Source organism: Pantherophis guttatus, chromosome 3, assembly GCF_059756535.1.
Source record: "Pantherophis guttatus breed Tessera chromosome 3, ASM5975653v1, whole genome shotgun sequence".
Classification (NCBI taxonomy): domain Eukaryota; kingdom Metazoa; phylum Chordata; class Lepidosauria; order Squamata; family Colubridae; genus Pantherophis; species Pantherophis guttatus.
This window is the reverse complement of record NC_142065.1, coordinates 134,448,145-134,463,602: the sequence shown is the minus strand read 5'-3', so window position 1 is coordinate 134,463,602 and position 15,458 is coordinate 134,448,145. Positions and strand designations below refer to the sequence as shown.

Sequence of the window (15,458 nt, the reverse complement as noted above, 5' to 3'; positions counted from 1 at the left end):
ACATCAGAATATATCCCAATTAAGATCAAACTGTTTAATCATCAGTCATGTTTCCTGGGTAATTCTGGAAGATATGCATCTATTTAGATTCCCCAATTACTATGTAGGAAGTCATGACAATAAAACTTCTTCAACTTCAAAACATTTGCATCTAGCCAAAGATTTCTGTCTGTCTCTGTCTGTCTAATTCTCTTTCTAAATATCTATGACTGAGAGAATTAGTCTCTCTCAGACCAACCCACCTTTCAGGGTGGTTGTTCTAGGAAAATAGGAAGAGGAAGGTGTGTTGGATATGTTTGCCAACTGAGTTATTTGTAAAAAAAATAATAAAGGTGGGATACAAATAATAAAATAAAATAATGTCTGTCTGTCTGTCTGTGTCTGTCTCTCTCTCTACTATATATCTATCTATCTTAAATCAAATGTCTCTTAAAGTGTTCTATGATTTTCTAAACATATTTTTATATTAAACCATGAAATCTGGGGAGAAGAAAGAACTGCACAGAAAAATGTAAACAACTCGAAGGATTGCTGCTGCTTTCTAAAGTGTGCATTAAGCTGAAAATTGCAGAACAGATTGGTGCACTTTGAAATGGAGACCAAAGAAAACCCTTAAGCTTCCTAAGTGTTACTAGGAAGACATTACAGAATTTTTCTACGCACATCGAATAATGATTCCAAATCATTATGAGGCAATTTTGAAAAAAAAAAGATTCACTGCATGTTTATTTCCCTTCCCTGTCAGGATAAAAGACAATTGAAATAAAACAATGGAAACTGCTGGAGATTATATCTGCAGGCTAAAAACATCTCATAGTTTTTTTTTTTGGAAATTGCTAGAGTAGTCCAGGCCAATACTCTAATTTTCTGCTTCTGCCCTATTAAGTTCCAAAGAAACCTTATTCTTTTCATGGGTACTAAAAAGTATCCAACGATTCCAGAATCAAAGAAAAATGAAATTGTGATTGTATAGCAGAGGTCTTCAAACTTGGCAGCTTTAAGACTTGTGGACTTCAACTCCCGGAATTCTCCAGCCAGCTTAGTTTAGCTTAACTGGCTGGAGAATTCTGGGAGTTGAAGTCCACAAGTCTTAAAGCTGCCAAGTTTGAAGACCTCCGGTATACAGTTTTGCCTCTTAAAGCAATTAACAAAGAAGGAATTTATTACTGAATTTTAAGTAAGGGCTTTTTCAAGCAGCAATATTGAAAGAAGTGCAAAGAATGCCCCGCATAAAGACTAGCAAAATCTTACTTAGAGTGGGTAGGTGATTTACATATACATCTACAATTTATTCTTTTAAAATGTAGCATTTGAGCCACATGAGCAGAGAAAGGAGGACTACCTGGATCAAATGAAACTACCCGGGAAGTAGAATCTTGGGGGGGGGGGGGGGGAGAATAAATTAAACTTTTTAATCATGAGGTGAAACATCTCTGAAGTTCACCATAACCTTACTTAGAGTAATTGTGACATGGTTCCAAAGTTCTTGTACTGTAAAGTAATTAATGTTTGTAACTTTTATTTCTCTATATTACTGTTTTCAGTAAGTCCTTTTTATTCCCCCCCCTTCTATTTTGGCAGACCATCGTTTTGACTTCGTTGCTTCAAGACATGACAAGCTAAAGCTACCCTACTGAGATCTTGGAGGATGTGGATTCATCTTTGCAGGTAGAAAACAAATAAGGACTGAAGTTAAAAACTTATTTAGATCTTCCCAAACTTGTTCGATACTGGAATTTAAAATCCCCACCCCCACCCTCCCTACATATTGAAAGATCTGCACTATACACTTACTTATTCACACAGATCTATATATTTCTCACACAGATCTATATATTTTTCACCTACTCAAAAAATCAGATAATTTTTCATGCATAAATTATTATTTTTTTTAAAAAAAACCATACATAATAACATAGGCCACATACATGTTGGTCAACCCAAACAGTCCCAATAAAAAGCTTTTACCCTTACATTATTCTCTGTACTCCAAAGGCCCTGAAGAACAGTATTGCTTTTGTTGCTTTGAGGCCATCCTAACCTGGTTGAGCAGGCTTTTTCAGTCTGAGGAGACTTACAACCATTAAGATCAACTTCCAGGACCCCATTTTCTTTTCTCAAGAAAGAAAGGAACCTACAGCATGACCTTTTGGCCAGGATGTATTCAGTAAACAGATGGAGTCTGGAGAATGGTGTTTATTACATGTGCTATAAACTCTTTGAAGTATCTTTTGGTTTTTAAAAAAAGTTTGCCACATGGCAGGGGACCTGGAAGCAATTATCATTGTCTTTTAATGACCCCATAATCCCTTCTGGGGTGGAGTCTGGGCAACTGAATGGAGCTGAGTGTTAACTGGCCGGATGCCCTTCCTGGCGCCAATGCAGAGTTATATTCAGCAGATATAATCTCAATATGCCCAGATAAAGAAATATTTGCCTCTACCTAGGATCGAATTCACTGCCTCCTGATTGTGAGGTGAGAACTCCACCTCTAGGCTACCGCACCACTACCTGGAAGCAGTATACCCTGAAAATAGAAATGTGAACAGTCTTTGGGAAAAAGGACCCTCTAGATTGAGGTGTTTTGAATACTGCTTTTCTATTTAAGTGATTTTAAAATATATTTCCCCAATATTCTATAATAATTGAAAAGGGGAAATGCCAAGAAAGAAGCACCTGCTTAAAGAATAGCTTTGAGTGTTGAATGGATAGAAATGGCTTTCAGAAGATCACAGGTTCTTTGCTACTTGCAAATGGCAGATTTTATCAGCTGGCAATGTGTATATTATTTCCCCAATATGCATTGACATTTTTCTTCTTTCTGCATCATTCAAAAGGTTAGAGATCAAATTGGTTGCATGAGCATTATTGGTACAAGTGATAACTTCCTCACTGAAAAGATGCCATTCAGTATAAAACCTGCATCCTTTTAAAGCATTCCCTTATGCAGATGTCTTTCTGAACTAAATGACTGTTTATATTGAACCTAAATATTGGTCTAAACTGTAACAACATTAGATCAAAGTATAGAAAAGCAATAACAATGATATAAACCGCTTCCATAGGAATCCTAAGTGTTGGAAGGTAACCCCCCCTTAACCCCCCTCTACTAGCCATGCTATACATCAACCCCCTTTTTTACAATTCATTTTTCAGGAAAAAGCCTTAAAAATGATAGAAGTTTTTATAGATGGGTTTATTTGCACCTTAATTGATATCCAATAATATGTAGTAGAATTTAAGGACTTGTAGCTGTTGGAGGTAGGATTAAACATAAAGATATACATAGAATGAGCAAAGTAGCTATGCTAATTATTCTCCTTTACCATTGCTTACAATAAGAGGGTACTATATTTTCAGTGTATGTTTCAAGTAAATGTAAATATAATTATAAAAATAAAATTCAAAGGCTTTTCATCTGGATCTATATATTTCTCTATATCACCGGTGTCAAACTCACCATGTCACATTATCATCATGTGACATTTCACAATGTTTTTCCCACTCATGGAGCTGGGGTGGGCGTGGCCTGCATGTAATGCATCCGGCCTGTGGGCCGCTAGTTTGATACCTCTGCAGTCTATACTGTAGAAAGTTCCAGTTTCAACCATGGCAGCTGGGTCTGGCATTTTGTGAAGATGAGAGAAATCCATCTTCCTTTGAGTTTCCATGGGTTGGTTTTTCTAGGCATGTAGCATTTTCACTACATTTTTGATACCTAGATAATTCATTATCAGAAGGAACACCACCAGCTGAATGCATTTTCCTGAATGATGTTGTACCCTATATCTAAATAACTGAAGACTCACATATCATTGGGTTAACTTAACCTTCTACTTGTGTCAATCATTTTTTCCACCCAACTAAATAGCTGTTGGTTAGTATTCACATTAAAAGGTTACAAGTACACTTCTTTGTGAATATTTGTATTTATGGCCATCTTTTTATTATGTAATATTTTTACTCTTTTGGTAACTTTTTTTTTTTTGACAATTTCATTATTGGTGTTCCCCACCCTTGTGTGGTTGTCCTAAGAGTGCTCCCAAATTCCTCTCTGACACATCAACATAAGATATGAAATCATAAACTGACTTTGTATAAATATACAAAAGGATGAAGGCTATTGCTTAGCACATTGTAAACCGCCCTGAGTCTCCGGAGAAGGGCGGCATATAAATCAAATTAAAAAAAATATATATTAAGGTTAGATCTTTAGAGGAATGAACCTAAAGAAAGGAATTGCCATATTTCTTTTGTTCAGTGGGTATTTATACTTGTAAAATGGATTGGACTTTCATTAGCCTTGATTTGTTGACTACCTGATATAAATATAATATATTTCAGATTTTTTTAGAAGCTATGGAAAGCTGGGGAAAAAAGGCTCAGGATAGATCTGTTGTTCTGCACAATTATTGGCCTAAAGTACCCAAGTGAGGGAGAGGAACATACCTATATGCGACTCTCTTCAAGCTCTATTCTTGCATCCTAGGCTGATTACTGTTTTTTTTTTTTTTTCTTAAAACAAGCCGTAATGCATCTTTTAAATTTTGCCTTTACCTGATGTAATTACAACAGGAAGCAAAATGGAAGGCTAATCCAAATGGTGTGATTACCAGTTTGATATGTCATGCTTTCTTTACATTAGGCACATCTTGCTTAACTTGTAATTACCCCCCTCAGTAAGCAAGAACTCCGAATATGTTGTGCAACAATAGAAGCCAAAGCTTTCAGCTGTTTCTCTCATGAGTTCATGCAGCTGCTGTTATAGCTATGTTGCTTTCAAGTTAGCATGACAAGTGATCATCCAGGGCCTCATAACACTACCTACTCTGATAGAATCCCTCTCCCTCAAGATCTTAATAACCAAGCAAAGAAGTAACATTCTTTGTGGTAATCAGGGGACCACTGCAGGAGACATAAGGAAGCTTCTCTGTCAGAGGACAACAATCTGCTATTTACTTCACAGATTTATCTATAATTTAAGCCACAGATAGAACAACCACATGTTCTGTAGATACTCTCAGGAGGTGGGGACAAGCTACCCAGAGTCTCATGAATCATGGGGAGGATTAAAAGCAATGAACATTTATCTTCTTAATCCTGCAAAGCAATACTGTAAAGCCAGTGCATGTAATTGCTGTGCATGTAATCTTTGTTTGGGGATAAAAAAAAAGTGCCAAGCTTTTTCTATATTTTGTTTTGCCTTTTTTTTTTTAAACACACACAGGAAAAAAAAAATCAGTTAGCTGTGATGATGCCATTGAGGAAAGTAAAAAAACAAACAAACCCAAACACCTTTTGGGGAAAGTATTCATTTAATATTCAATAAAGTCACTGACATGCTTGGATTGGCTAATGACAAATTGCATCTGCAATTGTATGACTTACTCATGATAACCCAAATTATTGCTGTTATGACACTTCTAGTCAGAAAGTAAATAAAAAGCTCTATTGATATGGGTTCTTTACCGTGTGTCCAAAATATTGCACAACTATTGTGTCTCCAAAAGTGTTGGGCATCTCCCAGTCATGTGATATGCTTAAATATGCTATTAAAAGGAGAAAATAGGGGATGCCAACAAGCACATAGAACAATGCTTCCCATACCACATACAAAGAATGTCCCAGACTGAATAATTTGTTTAATGTTTAATTTGTTGTAGTATATCACAAGAAAGCAGAATCATTTATTTATGCTTAATTATCCCATTTGTTGTTTGTTTGTTTTTACACTGAGTAAATTGTAGCTTCAAGTGCAATTATCACTTTCCTGGCTAGAAAGGTGTCCTCCATTAGAAGGAGGCCTAAGACAAGGCAACTGGAGTCAGGCACAGAAAGTTCCAACCCAAACAATTGAGGGGAAGTGGCATTAGCATTCAAGATTCAGGGCACACCATTTCAGATTTTGTACAAGAATCTCATCTACATCCAGGAATGGTACTTCCTCATGTGAAAAATCAGGAAGGTGGAGGACTGCTTAGCTGCAACAAGAAAATCTAAATTGGGAAGCAGCTGATTAGCATCTGTTATTTTCCAGCACTGACTGAAACCTCTATTTAAGTTCCAGGTGTAAGGAATATGTCTCTTTCAATACCAACTTTGTATTTTAATAGGTACTTTGCTTTAAACTTCCCTTGTATCACTATTTACATCAGGGGTGTCAAATACGCGGCCCACAGCTCAGATGTGTCACATACTTTGCCACGTCCACCTCGGATTAGCAAGGGGGGGAAATCATGATACATCACATGACACCGTGACGCCATGAGTTTGACACCCCTGATTTACATAGTCATTGGGATATGTCTTGATCTGTAGCCATTGGTTTACTCATAACTTTATTTGATCCATGAACCTTTGACCAAAATTTGTTGTAGTTTTTATTCATTTGGTTTTTTTTACAGTGATCTTCCTTTACAGTGGGCCTATATGCATTATCTGTCCCATCAAAGCAGTTATCTATTTTTTTTCCCCATAAGCTTTGAATAGCAGAAGACAGCACTGGAACTGATTGTCCATCTGCTTTGCCAAGCCTGTTAAATTTGGCAGTCAAATAGAGTGTTAAATTCCTTGGTTTATATTGCCCTTCTTACTATTACCCAGTGTTAGAAGCAGTTATCCTGGGCCAGGAACCTGTAAAGTATATTGAGGAGGGGACATTACTTATTCACTAATGAGGACCTGGTGTAAGTTTCATTAAAGCAAAGAGAGCAAAGGAATTTGTGTAACAATTCTTCTTCCCTTTATTTGCATCATTCTAAGTGTGACACTGGCGTTTCTCTTTAAACAACACAAGAAGCCGTGCACAATTAGGATTCAGAGGTGTAACATTATTTAGGTCAGCCATAAGTTGCAAGTACACGCACAGCTGAAGGCAGGCTGCCCAGCTGAAAAATAAAAATGGAAAGTTAGAACTAAAGCTAAACAGACAGAATCAGTGATGATTCAGTTTGTTGGGGACATTTCTGTCTTGCAATATATGCTCCCTTTGTGGTTTAGCTTTTGGCTGTCATAGCTGATGTCAGAGAAGTGTTCGTTTTTTTTTTTTTTAAAAGCAGCGCCATCTGTCCCACCCCCTCCTTTCTTATACCCACAACTGTGTTCCTAATTAGCTCTGTTTGGATCACAGCCACCCTGGTATTGCCTCTTTTATTTTTATCTCCACTCATCTTGTATTAAATGGAGTACTCATGTGAACAGCTTTGGCTGACAAAGAATGCATTCTTTGACATGGACTTCAGGCTGGACTATACATGCTCAGGGCAAGAATAAATCGAATGCATATCATTCTTAGTGAATTCGGCAACACAGACACTATCAAATTCAAATTCAGTCTTTTGTCAAATTCAGTCTTTCAAAAGCGACTGGTGAAATTAAGTCCTCAACTTGGAGAGCTAGAAATCCAGTCCAAAACTTGACAAATATTACTATGTTGCTCAGATTTCTGTAGCAGCACTTATTTTTAATCATCAGAAGTTTTATTTGAATATTTCCCATCCTCCTGCACACTGTTTTGCTTTCTACTAAATGATTGTTGGGGAGTATGGTTGGGGGTGGGGTGGGGGGAAACTCCATTATTATTTGGAGCCAGCAGTTGGGTATCAGTGTTGAAATCCAATTTTTTTTACTACCGGTTCTGTGGGCGTGGCTTAGTGGGCGTGGTGTGGCTTGGTGGGCGTGGCTTGGTGGGCATGGCAGGGGAAGAATACTGCAAAATCTCCATTCCCACCCCACTCCAGGGGAAGGATACTACAAAGTCTTCATTCCCTCCCCACTCCAGGGGAAGGATACAGTAAAATCTCCATTCCCACCCCACTCTGAGGCTAGCCAGAGGTGGTATTTGCCAATTCTCCGAACTACTCAAAATTTCTGCTACCGGTTCTCCAGAATCTGTCAGAACCTGCTGGATTTCACCCCTGTTTGGGTATGTGTTGGGATACTTCAACTACTGAATTAACTTACCATTCTATTTTAAACAAGTTTTGATACTTTGGATGAAAAATATGCATCCATCTGATAAGTTCCAATGGCATCCAGACAATAACCCACATTGTCTTTCCCTCCTGAAAAGGCCTATTCTAATGAAGCAAGATGGTAAACAGTGGCTCAGTGGCTTAGTGAAGTATAGCGCAGCCTAGGAGGAACTGGCAGAAATATTCAAGGATAGTTCATGTACAGCACAATTCAGTAGTATAATCAGGAAGTGACCAAGGAATAAGTAACTATGAACAGAGCCTCCAATCCAGTGGTGGGTTTCACTTACCTTTGCTACCAGTTTGCTCATGCGTGTGCTGCTTCTGCGCATGTGCAGAGCGTATTTGATGATGTCCGGGCAGGTGGGCGGATCCTCCCACTGCAGCTGCTGCCAGTTCACCCGAACAGGGGCGAACTGGTAGCAACCCACCACTGCTCCAATCCAAGAATGGGTGTAATTGGCACACAAGATAGAATTTACAAAGCTTCTCCTGGCTATCTGCTGTTCATGTAGAAGCAATGAATCTAAGGGAGATCCCCGAATTGTGTATCAGATCTGTCTAGGATCTGTAACTAATCCAGAACTAAAGATGAAGTCTCCAAATCCAGGATGGTGTGCAGGGCTTAAAATCCAGAGCCCATTTATCTGTAATCTAGATCCTTACAGTTTGTGCTAAGGATGAAAACAAATATAAACCCAAAGCTCGATCCTCATTTCATGGTAAATATTTGCTCACTGAATACATACATATGCAAATGGGTTGCAAACACATTTTATTTTAGGGTGGTGTTCATGTTGCATAGATTGAACAGTTGGGGGGAAAAAAATCCCAGAAAAAGGCAAAGGCAAAACATATCTGAGAGGTTGTATCCATACCATTTGGAGCAGCCCCCAGAAGTCAAACTTGGCTTTTTATTAATGCTTTGAAAATGGTGTCTGAATGGTGAGTGTTTATGTAATTACATAAAACTACATAAAATATTTATGCAAAATTAGAATTGTACCTTTGGAGCACACTCACATGGATTTTAGTAACATCTTGAATGTGGACTCCAAGAACTTTCAGAGATTAACAGTTGGCCTTTGAATTGAAAAATAATTTCTGTTCTAGTGTTAGGAGAATAAATGCAAGCACTTCTTTGTGCATTCATGATGAGTTCAATAATTAGTAGAAGAGTTTGTGCAGAGGTTTGATTTCTTGCAGCTAGGAGTATATTTGGACTAGTCGATTTTTATATCCAGGAATTATTTATGACATTGCATGAAAGCACACATGTGGTATAAGAAGGTTTGTCATCTTTAGTTCTTTTCAAAATATGTGAAACAGTTGGGACTGCATGTTTTGTTTAACATGATGGTAGACATTTTTGTTTCCAATACAAATTTCTTTCTGAGTATCATACTGCTTATTGAGAGAAAACAGAACAATGAAATATTATACTGCTTAAGTAAACACTTAGTAAAGCAAATATGAGTTTATGCAAATCACCATATGTCTTGTGAAACAAATTCCAGCTAATAATATTTCACTGTCTTCTACTCTTGTACTATATAAAGGTCAACAAACCCATCTGATCATTATTTGGTGTCATTGTGTATGTGAAATGAAATGGAAGTTTCAGCTCAGTTCCTAATGGCTGAAATTGTTACTGAAAGACTATAATCAAAGCTAACACTAATTGGTACTCTTGCTGATGGATCATACTGTTTGTGCTTAAATATGGGAGTTAACGATCAATAATTACATTAAAAAAAACTTCCTCTGACAGAGTGGGATGAAAATACTTCCAATTGTTTCTGCATTATAAGGGAAGTTTTAAAAGAAAAAACATCTGCTTTTCCGAAAACCGGTTTGAATTGAGGTCTACAAGTAACTTTAAAGAACAAGAAATTATCCTAAGTGAATTGTTTCAGGACATCATTTGTTAGAGATCACTAATTAAACAACTGAATGATAAATCATTCTAACAGTGAATGTGGACACTACATAACTGAATGGCCCACTCTGTTAAAACCAAATAACCACATATAATATCCCTAACTTTGAAGCTTTGAAAGGTTGACTCAATGAAACTTTGATTAAATTATTATATCATGGCCTGCTTCAAAGTCACAATTTAATCAGATGATTCCAAAATGTTTCAGAAAATGGACACCTTTCCTATTGCCCCTGGGATTCTTATAGATAATCTATAAACTTTTAATTTAAATTCTATGCACGGAGAACACTGAGTGGATAGGACTTGAGTTATAAGATAGGTTTATTGATATTAACATGAGTAGCCAGCTGATGGGTTTTGTCACCTTATTAAAAAACTCTTTTTTTAGGTGCCTAGATTAATATTACTTTGAGTATTAATTAATGTGATCAGCTCCAAGCCATAACTTTAGTGGGAGATCAACTATTTTAATTGTACTCCGAACTTATCAGTTTAACAATATGCACTCTTGGTCAGATTTTATGACCTACCTATTATTTTACATACTGCACATGACTAGGGTAGGTTGAGTCTCTTTACATTACAATAAGTCAATGTCTGCCAAGCTTGCACTGACAGGCAGCAGTCCAAACATTTTCTGCTCTTAACAATGGAGGAGAGAAGCTATGACTGACTTTTGTTCTATGCCAGTCAGTTCTGCTGCCTTTGCTAATTAACTTATTGCCTACAAGCTACCAATATAATAAAATCAAGTGATGATAGTGTTGAGAGGGTTCTTTCTGGGAAAGGCCAATTATATCAGACTTCACCCAAGAAAACATAGTGTTCAGAGACAACAAAAGTGAACAATTCCACAATGACAATTAGATTCTTCTTCTTCTATGTCCTGTCTAGAAATGGGTTTTGTCCAGCCTGACACTACACCAAAGCCACAGATTGGGTATCCATCAGCTAGAGACCTTCACAATGAAAGCTAATATATAAATAGTGCAAAGTAATAGTAAACCAATATTTTTGTTTATCCATGAATGTTTACTGAAGCTTTCTGCTTTTGTCAAAATGATCAAAGTGGGGCACTGAAAGTTTCATTCGTTGGGGGTTTGCACATGTTGTCACATGGGGAAGGCATGAAACTTGTATTGCAGCAGCACAATGTTGCACTACTTCATTGCAGTAGTGAACACTCAAGGATCTTTAGAAATCAAAGTAATATAGTAAAGAAAAAGCAGCCTCAATAAATGAAGAGTAGACGAGTGCATTAGAACAGGCAAACAGTGGGGAAAGTCAGATAAGCAATGATCTTCATCATTTCAAAGTAGATTTAACTGTGTAAACTACTATAATTTGTGAAAATGCCACTTTTTTTGGCTGTATAACACTCCCTTATCTTGTTTGCTGGGGAAATACAAGAAAAGCAAACTGTAGACATCTAACAGAAATGAAGAAAGATTAAGTACCCTTGGTAAAAGAAATGGAGTATAAAATGTGTTGTACTACATGAAAACTGTTTCTCAGAGATTTTGAGTATCATTTGTCCACTTGACTTTACCAAAGGGAAAGAAATATCACCAATTCATGTTGGAAAAGGGTAGTGTTACCACAAATAAATTATCGAAACAAAGCTACTAACCTTAAATACAACAATAATACTTTTTTTAAAAAAAAATAGAATGGTTCTAATCTGAGTATTTTTTCTTCCAAATTAGAGGGGAAAACTGGATATTTTTTTTTTCAGGAAGACAATATATCTTAAGTTTATTATTATTTTGTTTGGCCAAATAGTCAGACAGATGTTTAAACTGGATTTAGCATTGTTGTCCAACTATTGAGTCCCTTCCAAGAACCTAGGATAGGCAGATATTGATGTTTAATAAAATTAAAGCTATCACTGAAGGATGTAAACTATTCCAGGTAGAACTGTAATTGACTGAGGTGATTTTGTTAAGGCCAATAGTGTTTAAATGGTGTTACAATTCTTTGGGGATTTCATCCAAAGTACCCTATTATTATTGCTACAGGTGTTTGCTTTCTTTTGTCATAGTCATTTTATTTCTATTTGTAAGTCTTTGTATTTTGTTAATTTCTCCAGTTTATTCTCTTGTCTCAATGGTGCTTTTTCCAAAAGACTTTCTTATTCTTTTTTTTTCTTTGAAAATGTTTTGCTTCTCATCCAAGTAGCTTCTTCTGAACTGAAGAAGCTACTTGGATGAGAAGCAAAACATTTTCAAAGAAAAAACCAAGAAAGTCCAGTTGCCTTTTGGAAAAAGCAGTTTTGGGACAACCAGGACTTGGATGATTGAAAATTTCCATAGACATTTAGCCAAGTTTATACTCTTCTATTCTTCTGTCTCCAGGTACTGTTAATGTCCACTATCCAGACTTGTGTGGTCAGCTTGACTAAGTTATTTGTAGCAATCTTCTCCATCCAAACTCTTGATATTATTTCCATGGGGCCTGGAAATTGCTTGCTTCTGATCTCAACTTCCTGTTCTTATTTTCCAGTCTGATCTTCTATTTTGGTGTCGCATTGTTTGGCTTTTTTCCTTTTTTGTTTATTTTGCATCCCATGTATTCAGTTATAATTGCAGCTGTGCTGTACATTAGTTGGTTTGTTTCTTGCAGTGACGGTGCTTATACTTCATATTGCAGTATTTCCATTTTTTAGTACTAGCTGTTTCTTTGGAACAAGCTTCATTGCAGGCAGCCTTATTCTAATGTTTTTGTGCTGTTCTAGATGCTCAGTTGTTCTTTGTTTCAATTCTTCTACTTCTTTAGATAGATGGCTTTGTTCTTTCTAAGCCAAAGGAGAAGGTGCCTCATTTCCAAATGAAAAACAATATTTGTTAGATTCCTCTATTGCCAACTCTACCTGGTTTGACTCTATAGTCTGGCAAGGTTTTGATTTCTGTGAATACTTTATTTTGTTTTATAAATCTATGTTGACCTACTAACCCCTGTTCTATTATTTCTGATACTGGATATTGTTCTTTCCAAAACTGGTACATTCATTTCAAATATCCTCTTGTTGTTGGACTTGATCTGTAATAACAGAACATTATTTCTTTGTTTTTAATCACTGTATAGTTGGGACGAGGAAACACTTTTCCTTCCAGTAGTTCTGCAGCTGCTGGCCCTGATTCCTCAGCTAACAGTCCTCAGTCTTGTAGCCCAGTTTTCACCAGATGTCCAGGAACTTCAGCATTTAGCATGGTTCTTGTTAACCTAGATGAAAACTGAGCCAGTATGGATTTGTGTAATTTACATCTCACCATATCTTTTACTCTTTGTCTGGTGCCTCTGATGAGCTCTGTCTGTATGACAGTTAGAACAATTATTCAGTGGAACGATTTGCCTCCTTAAATTGTAAATGCTGCAACACTGGAAGTTTTTAAGAAGAGATTGGATAACCGTTTGTCTGAAATGGTATAGGGTTTCCTGCCTAAGCAAGGGGTTGGACTAGAAGACTTCCAAGGTCCCTTCCAACTCTGTTATTGTAAATTCTATGCTAGAAATTCTGGCATAGCTCTCATCTTCCTCAGAGCAGACAAGACCCACAATCACATCAGGGTAGTGCCTCCCTGGGGGAAAATAGATTCCCTAACTGGGAATCGAACCTAGGACAGAGTGATAAGAGTGCTGAATCCTAACCACTGGATCACCACTAGGGTGCTGAATCCTAACCATTGGAGCATGAGGGATTGAATCTTAACCACTGGACCACCAAGGACTGAATCCTAACCATTAGACCACTAGGGAGTGGTGAATCCTAACAACTGTATCACCAGGGAATGTATCCTAATCATTATACCACTAGGGAGTGGTGAATCCTAACCACTGGACCACCAAGGACTGAATCCTAACCATTAGACCACTAGGGAATGTGAATCTTAACCACTGCACCATCAAGGACTGAATCCTAACCATTAGACCACTAGGGAGTGGTGAATCCTAACAACTGTATCACCAGGGAATGTATCCTAACCACTGGAGTACCAGGGAACAAATCCTAAGCACTAGACCCCCCCCAGGGACCTAATCCAGTTGTGAAATGTAAAATTTGTTACTACCAGTTCTGTGGGTGTGGCTTGGGGGGGGGAATGTGACTGAGTGGGCCTGGCCAACTTTTTTTTTTAACTTTTAAAACCATTTTTTCTACAACCTCCTTGGCCGAACAGGTTGTAAAAACATGTTTTTAAAAGCCTCTGACGATCCCAGCTGAGCCGCACGATCAGAGGCTTTTTTTTTTAACCTTTAAAAGCATTTTTCTGCCAAAGAGGTTGTAGAAACAATGCTTTTCAAATAATTTTAAAAAGCCTCTGATGATCGCGTGGCTCAGCTGGACATTGGGGGAGGCAGGTATTTTTGCTACCGGTTCTCCGAACTACCCGCCGCCATCTCTACCGGATCGGGTGATCCGGTCTGAACCGGGAGCATTTCACCCCTGACCTAATCCTTACTAATAGACCACCAAGGACTGAATCCTAACAACTGTACCACCATGGACCAAATCCCAACTACTAGACCAACAGGGACTGAATCCTAACCATTATACTACCAGGGAAATTCTAACCAGTATACCACCAGGGATCAAATCCTAACCACTAGACCACCAGGACCAAAAAACTAATTACTAGACCACCAGGGAAATTCTTACCACTAGATCACCAATTGTATTACTAGGGACAGAACTCTAGCCAATAGACTACAAGGGAAATCCTAACCACTCTGTTGTTGTTGTTGTTGTTATTGGTTCATTGTACAGTCAGACAGATGTTCAGCGTGGATTTGGCATTTTTGCCTACCTATCAAGTTGTTTCCAAGAATACAGATATCATCACAGGATTTAAGTTGTTCTAAGTACAGCTGCCTTTTGCAACTCACTGATGGTGAATTTGTCAATGCCAATATATTCAAGTGGTGCTCCAGCTGTTTTGGGATTGCACCCAAAGTGCCTATTACTATTGGGACTACCTTTGCTTGCTTCTGTCATAGTCATTCTATTTCTATTTGCAGGTCTTTGTATTGTACTGCCACATCCATTGTCCAAACTTCTTTGTCTTTCTTATTGACAGTTGTTTAGTCTGAGGTGTTTAAGTGGCAGACACCTGCCTGTTTGAATTATAAAGTCCCAGAGCAATTTAGTTCTTCATTTTCTATGACTCTCTATTTTATGATCCCACCAGTTCTTGATGGCAGGCAAGTGTTATTTCTTGCAGATTTTTCAGTGCACTATAGTTGCTACTTTGTCATGCCATTGCTTGTAGTTAGTCTGGTGATTTTCTGGCAGCAGCTAATCAGATGGTCTACTGTTTCTTCAGCTTCTTTGCAGAGACGGCATGTGCTATTTGTTGCTGACTTTTCAATTCTGGCTTTGTGTGCATTTTTTCTTAAGACTTGGTCTTATGCAGTCAGAATTAGCTCTTTCTTCGGCTTTCCTTCTCTTAGCCATTGCCAAGTCTTGCCATTACCTGCCTTCTCTGCAATTTCTTTTTAATATACTGGCTATGTAGTGCTTTGTTTTCCCATAGCCATTTTGGCTATGT

At 37.6% G+C, this 15,458-nt stretch overlaps 1 protein-coding gene across 3 annotated transcripts in view; it reads left to right on the top strand.

Moving 5' to 3' along the window:
• Positions 1 to 15,458, top strand: part of CDH12 (cadherin 12) — a 769,924-nt gene that overhangs the window by 227,216 nt on the left and 527,250 nt on the right. For all 3 annotated transcript variants that reach the window (XM_034411922.3, XM_034411918.3, XM_034411919.3), the window contains exon 2: positions 1,582 to 1,668. The gene's annotated coding sequence lies outside the window, so the exon portion shown is untranslated. The remainder of the gene's footprint in view (positions 1 to 1,581; positions 1,669 to 15,458) is intronic.